We start from the raw sequence: 7,871 nt of genomic DNA, 5'->3' as shown, positions 1-7,871 counted from the left end.
ACAGAGGCTTTTGCTCTTGCCTCTATGAAAACACTTGCCATAACACAGGGACATGAAAAAATACAATTGCTGTTCATCATTCCTCCAGAACAGACAAACTGAAATGCACCCTAAGAGTTCTTTGCTAAATTTTAAACACGCCTCTTCCCATCACTGAACCACAAGACAGCATGCATCATTCCTGAGAGCACAGCTAATCCAAATACTTAAGTCTTTAAACAAAACTGTTGTACAGACCAGAGAATACAATTATTTATGTTTTAGCATTATGGATTACAGTCTTTTCAACAAAAGGCAGGGCTTTTCTGTAATGGTACTCATCGGTACAGTGTACCGGCACCTCAGCTGCGACAACCGGTCATGGCATCGACTACGTATTCAAGTGAGATTAATTTTCTTTTTATTTAAAAATAAATATATGTTTTGTTTTTTTAATTTTATTTTAAGGGAGTTCTTCTCTAAGAATGCCCTTTGCGTCTGGTCGCACAGACACAACAGGTGTTTGTGACCTGTTTTCATATTATGCGTCTGTGCAATTAATTGTTTATGCCTTCACCTTCTGTGCATGTGGAATTTGGATTCGAGAAGATGTTTGGACTGTGGACCCCAAACGGACAAGTGAGAGGTAGGTATGTGTGTGCATGTGTGTGTGTGTGTGTGTGTGTGTGTGTGTGTGTGTGTGTGTGTGTGTGTGTGTGTGTGTGTGTGTGTGTGTGTGTGTGTGTGTGTGTGTTATGTGTAAGAGGTAAGTAGCATACCCCTCAACTGCCAGGTTTTTGCAGAATGTACAAATCTGTGCCCCATGTTTTTGTCTGTTCCTCATAAAAAGATTGAAGTTGCTAAATAATGACAGACATTTGAGCTTCAGACTTAATATCCTTTAGAAAAATGCATACTAACACAAATCCTGTTATTCTGGTGATTTTCTAAGTTCATGAGAGCAATATTTATAATCTGTTTTCACTTATTTTAGGTTTTCTGCAGATTTCTTCAACTGAGAGGTTGAGGTATGCGTAAGACAATGAAGTGCCCTAGTTAGGATTAGTAGGTAGTTAGCAATTTACTTAGGCTCAAAGCCTGTACCTTAGCTACATGAAACAAGAGCCTGAATCTTCTACCCTCAAGTACCAAGTTACATTTTTCAAGAAACTGAGTTTCATGTGCATTTTTTAAGGAATTTAATTTCAAGTACATTTTCAAGGAATTGTGAGCGTCAAGGGAAGAGACGTTTATTGCTGCTCATGCTAGGTCTGTTTACAATGTGCAACTGTTTTATTTAGCAAATGGTATCATTATTGTGGTATAAAAGTGAAAAGCATTTTTAATAGCACAACAGATTGCATACTTATGTTTTGATGCAGAAGGCTGCGGGTTCTATTCCCACTGCATATAAATGGATTGCTGATACTATTGTGTTGTATTTTAAGAGAGTCGGGTGCTGCAGTCCAGAATGTGTCCTCTTTTGGATGAGCCTCGTAACTGTGAACCTGTTTTAGTTTGCCACCCATTCCCTATTGCAATATTACCAGCTTACCATTTCTTTAATGTAACATAGGCAACTTATTCGTCAAGGACAGCAGGCACTGGTTTTATAGATGAAACATTGAAATATAAAGTTGTTTTCTAGCAGCAACTGTTTCATTAGTTACAGATCTCTTTGATTTAGAATTATTCAGATGACTTTTACTTCTGCACAGATTGTGCATATTGCCAGATATTGGTGGATTGTAATAACAGAAGTTTGAGTGGCCTTTATGGCTTAAATGTTCTGAATTGGGCAGTTTTGTCATTATTGGTTCATATGTTTTGTGTCATTGCTTACTGGAAAAATGTTCAAAACTATAAATTTAAAACATGCTCTTTCTTGTAACTAGTCTAGTCCAGATACAGATTTGCTGTATCCAGGACTGTTTGTAAGCTTCTGAGCCCCCCAAGCCTTTCTGTGTTGGAGAGAAGCATTCTAGCGTATCAGTGGGAGTGGTAAGCACTAGGTAGCCTATCTACTTCAAGATCCAGGTACAGATTATTAGTTTTAGCACTTAAATTTACTTATTCGTGCTCAGCACTTGTTCAGAACTTGTTGTTAGCACTACATAAGCTAGAAATTACTACAGCACTCAGCCTTCCTCTTTACCTAGAGGAAATCAGTCTTTGGACTTACTTTCCTCACTTGCTTAGAGAAAAACAGCTCTTATACTCACCTTCCTCACTTGTCTAGAAGAAAGTAGTTTTTTTATTCAGGCATGTCCAAGGGTCAGCCCCCAGTGTTCTCTCATGTCTATCTAATGAATCTGGGCATCTTGGGGCAATGTAGCAGTTGCCTCATGTACACAGACAACCCTCTCCTCCTACCACTCAACACCACAACCTGTGAGAGATGCACTTATCTTGCCAAACTAGGTAAAGCTCTCTCCAACCAAGACTGAACTTGACAGTCAAGAGGAGAAGGTAAACACTTGCCCGACACCTCACTCATCACATAGTCCCACTAAACCTACACCACCAAAATCTACACATAGAAACACAAAAACATTCGCAGAGGCACTCAGTAATAATCTGCTCAAGCAACAGAGATCTCCAAAGTGGAAACAGAAGCAATCTCCACTCCCCCCAAACACAACCCAAATGGCACATAGCTCACAGATTCAGTATGCCAATAAACCACAGCCCATAAGGCAAACCAATGTACCCAACACACTAATCATAGGTGACTCTGTAGTCAGGCACACTGATGTCCCACTCACCAGGCTAAACAAGGAGAAGGTTACTGTCAGCTGCCTGTCGGGTGCCAGGATCTGCCACATAACCCATGCACTCAGGTCACTCCACAACAACTACAAATATGACTCTGCTATTGTCTATGTTGGTGTGAATGACCTGAGATGTACCTCCCTGGATTACATGAAAAGAGACATGGAAGAGCTCTCCGATCTTGTAGTTCAGGGAGGTATGACCCTAGCCTTGAGTAGCATCTTGCCATTGCCCAGAATGATACCACAGTACAAGGACAAAATGATTGACTTCAACAATTGACTATGCTTCTGGTGTCATTCTAAGGGGATCCAGTATCTGTCTGCCTGGGACAACATGGCAGAAAGGCCACGATGCTTTGCCAGAGATGTTCCTGCACCTGTCACCCCTGGGATTCCGGATACTGGCTAAGGGTCTTGCCGCCCCTATAGTGCCTTTTTTAGGCAAGGTTCAAATGACAAATTCATGACTGTAACAGGAACAGATAAGCAAAAACTGAGGGTAATGCTACTCAATGCTAGAAGTCTAAATCTCAAAATGCACTCACTTGAGGCACTCCTTAAAATGGAGAGCATTGATATCTGTGGAGTGACTGAGACCTAGTTCAAGGCTCTAGAGACCACCCCTTCATTACCAGGCTATAACTCATTCCACACTTTTCAACCATCTAACCTGGACCAGAACACCAAAGGCAGAGGTGTGTCCATATTCATTAAGGATATCCACACCTCCAGGCTAGTTGTGCAGCATAATGCATCCGAGGTTATCCAAGTGAAACTAACACTGAGCAAAACTGCAATCCAAATTGTAGCTTTCTACAGATCCCCCACCATGTCCTGGAATTCCCACTCCTCATTTCTTGATATACTGGAAAATATTAGGGTTCAACCAAACACCCTAATAATGAGCGATTTGAACTACCCCACCATTAACTGGGAAAACTACTCATGTACCAACTCCTCTGTTCAACGCTTTCTGGAATTCATAAATTCCAATGCCCTGGATCAACTTATCCACACCCCCATCAGGGGCAACAATATCCTAGACCTAGTCATTACCAACATGAATGACCGGTGTTCCACACCTGAAGTCAACTCCTCGTTGGTCCGATCCGACCATAAGCTAATCACCTTAGATATCCCCACCCACCATTAAGGAAACCATGGTAAAAAATTTCTCCAAAGCCAACTTCATGCTTCTTAAGACAGAAGTGACAAACATCATGACACCCATGCAGATTGACAATACAGTTACGACTGCCAAATCCCACACAAATGCACTCTATAAGCACTTACACGAGTGCGTGGATCATGTTATAGCAAACAGAACCAAGACGCTATCTTACAAAAAAGAAAGCCAATCTGGTGGTCCCCTGCCATAAACAAACTCTACAAGAGAAGAAAAAAAACTGTTGCAAAAGAGAGTAAAATCCTATGAGTGGAGGAGCTCCCTGGTCAGCCTCAGTAAGAAGCTGAGATCCCTTATAATGCTCGACAGGCCTCGTTGCTTCACAAGAGATGGCTTGCACCTGTCACCCCTAGGCTTTCGAATACTGGCCAAGGTTCTTGCTGCCCCTATAGTGCCTTTTTCAGGCAAGGCTCAAAAGTCAAACCCACCTCCGTAAACAGCACAAATAAAAAAAATATGGTTGTGCTACTCAACGCCAGGAGTTTAAATCTCAAAATGCACGTGCTCAAAGCACTCTTCAGTATGGAGAACGTCGACATCTGTGCAGTAACTGAAACCTGGTTCAAGGCTCCACAGAGCACCCCAGCACTACTGGGCTACAACTCATACTACACATTTAGGCCACAGAACATGGATCGAAACACAAAAGGAGGGGGTGTATCCATATTCATCCAAGGATACCTACACCGCCATGTTAGTGGCACAGCATGATACCTCCGAGATCATCCATGTGCAACTAACATCAGGCAAATATGCAATGCAAATTGTGGCCTGCTACAGATCACCCTCCATGACCCAGGACCACCACTCCACCTTTCTGGAGACACTGGAAAACATGAAGGTCCTACCAAACACCCTGATATTGGGCGATTTCAATTACCCTACCGTTAACTGGAAAAACTACTCAAGTACAAACTCCCAGGTCCAGCACTTCCTGGAATTTATCAACTCAAATGCCCTGGATCAGCTGGTAAACTCCTCTACCAGAGGTGAAAACATATTGGACCTGGTCATCACCAACATGGGTGACAGGTGTTCTACACAGGAGGTCAACCCATCACTGGTTAGATCAGACCATAAACTAATCACTCTGGATGTCCACACCACACCACCACCTCCAACCAAGGAAACCACAGTGAAAACTTTTCTATAGCAAACTTCACCCTACTTAAGACAGAGGTGGTAAGTTTCACAGCCCCCACACTAAAAGATAACAGTGTCCAAGATGCAGGAACCTTTACAAATGCACTCTATGAGCACCTACAAGGATGCATGGATCATGCCATCCCTAGCAAAACCAAGACTCATGCCCCTAAGAGAAGGAAACCAGTCTGGTGGACCCCTGCCATAAACAGGCTATACAATAGAAGGAGGAAACTAGTTCAGAAAAAAAGCAAATTCCAAGAAGGAAAGACATCCCTGATCAGTATCAGTAAGAAACTAAGGTCCCTCATAAAATCATCCAAGGCTAACTTCGAAAGAAATATAGCCAAGTATTTGAAAGATAACCACAAAGCCTTCTTTAGCTATGTCAAGAATCTAAGTGGCAACTCGCAGATATGCACTGAACTAGTGCAAAATAGCACAAAATATACTGAACCCACTGATATTGCCAACATCCTGGCAGATAGATTCAGTGCAAACTTCACTTCCCTCTCACCCCCAAAAGGGCACACAGCAATACCAGAAAAGCATAGTGTCCTGGAAATCACAGATGCACAGGTAAAAACAGCCCTTTCAAAAGCCAAAAACACAGCGTCAATGGGGCCAGATGGTGTCCCAGGCTGTGTCATGCATGAACTACAGAACGACCTAACCCCTCACCTAAACACACTGTTTAACTTCAGCCTCTCCACAGGCTATGTGCCCATAGAATGGCACACAGCAACGGTTATTCTGCTCCACAAAAGAGGGCCCACAACTGATTCTGGTAACTATCACCCCATAAGCCTGACTAGACTGGTTTGCAAGGCTATGGAGTGCATCCTTATGAACTCATTAACAAAGACATTGGGAACCTCCAAACACTTGACCCGACCCAGTTCGGCTTTGTTAAGGGCAGATCATGCCTACTAAACCTGGTTGACCTCTTCGAGACAGTTACCAAGGCCATAGATGATGGGAAGGTAGTTCACATAGCCTACCTTGACCTTGCCTAGGCTTTTGACAGCATTCTCCACTCAGGAATTATAGAAAAACTCACCAGCCTGAACATAAACCCCTACATCATGAAATGGGTTGCCAACTGGCTTACAGACAGAACTCACACGGTAAGAATAGCGGGCTCCAGGTCCGACTCTAAATGAGTCACAAGTGGTGTCCCACAAGGCTCGGTCCTGGGCCCCTACTGTTTGGCATATACTTCTCAGAAGTACAGGCAAACACAGGAGGACTATGGCTAACCAAGTTCACCGATGACTGCAAACTGGGAGCCATAATTGCCTCTCTGGCTGACATGGACATTCTCCAAAAGGGCCTTACTGAGATGGACACCTGGTGTCAAAGTCATGGTCTCAAGCTAAATGCCAAAAAATGCATAGTCATCCCATTTGGGAAAAACAAAACATCCATGAATTACCACTTAGGTGGCACCCCCCCCCCACTTAATACAGAAGAGGTAATAAGAGATCTGGGGACCCAGGTAGATAGTAATCTCTCCTTTGACAATCATATTGCCAAAGTAGTTAGGAAATCCTTCGATGTAGCCCATCTAATTACTAAAGGGTTTGCATCTAGAAATAAAGAGATTATAGTGCCTCTCTACTCGTCACTCATCAGACCCATCATAGAGTACAATGCCCCATTTGGGATGTACCTCACAAGACACTTCCAACTGCTGGAAAGACCACAAAAAGTACCTCACCAAGAGGATTACTGGTCTCAAACATATGTTCTATGCAGCCCGACTGGAAAAAACTCCAGCTGTACTCAGTGGCGTATCGCTTACTCAGAGGTGATCTCTGCCTGACTTACATAGCCATGTCCAACTCAGAATTGATGGACATGCTCCACCTAAAGAAATCTAAGTCATTGCGAACCACTCACTCTAGTGAGCTAAACCTCACCACAACAATAAATAGAACATGCTGGAGGGATAGATTCCTGTCACAGAGACTCCCCATGCTTTGGAACAAAATTACAAACTACATTAGGCAGAGCCCCTCCCTAACACTCTTCAAAAGAAACCTTGACGAGTGGATGGGTAACAGAAAATGCACCCCTGGGATCACTTCATTGGCCCTTCTTGACAGAGGCTCAGTTAATTAATCAATGGGGCGGCGAAAGCTGACACACTCTGGCTAGGCTTATAAATGCCTTTGGACAGATAGCCTAGTACCTACCTATGAAACTATGAACCTATAAGATCCACCAAAGCTAACAATGAAAACAAAATCATGACTGATTCTAAGGGAAACCACAAAGCATTCTATAACTATGTCAAGAAACTCAATGGCAACAACCAGATCTGCTCTGCTCTGAGATGCAGCACAATGGCATGGAAATTACAGAACCAACTGATATTGCCAACATCCTGGCAGATAGGTTCAGTGCTAACCTTACCCCCCCTTTCACCCCCTAAAGGGCCCATTTCTATACAGGAAGGATGCAGAGTCCCTGTAATCACAACTATGCAGGTAAAAAGTGCACTCTCTAAAACCAAAAACACAGCATCCATGGTACCAGACAACATCCCAGGCTGCATTTTACATGAACTTCAGAACGAATTGGCTCCCCATCTAAGCACCATGTTCAATCATAGTCTCATGTCAGCCTTTTTGCCCACTGAATGGCACACAGCAACAGTTATCCCACTTCACATAAGTGGAGCCACCACTGATCCTGGGAACTATCGCCCTTTTAGCCCAACAAGCCTGGTCTGCAAGGCCATGGAATGTATCATCATGGAACTCATAAACAAAGACATTGGTAAC

This window comes from Protopterus annectens, chromosome 1.part1 (assembly GCF_019279795.1).
Source record: "Protopterus annectens isolate FY-2018-M chromosome 1.part1, PAN1.0, whole genome shotgun sequence".
Classification (NCBI taxonomy): Eukaryota; Metazoa; Chordata; order Ceratodontiformes; family Protopteridae; genus Protopterus; species Protopterus annectens.
Note: the sequence above shows the minus strand (reverse complement) of the source record.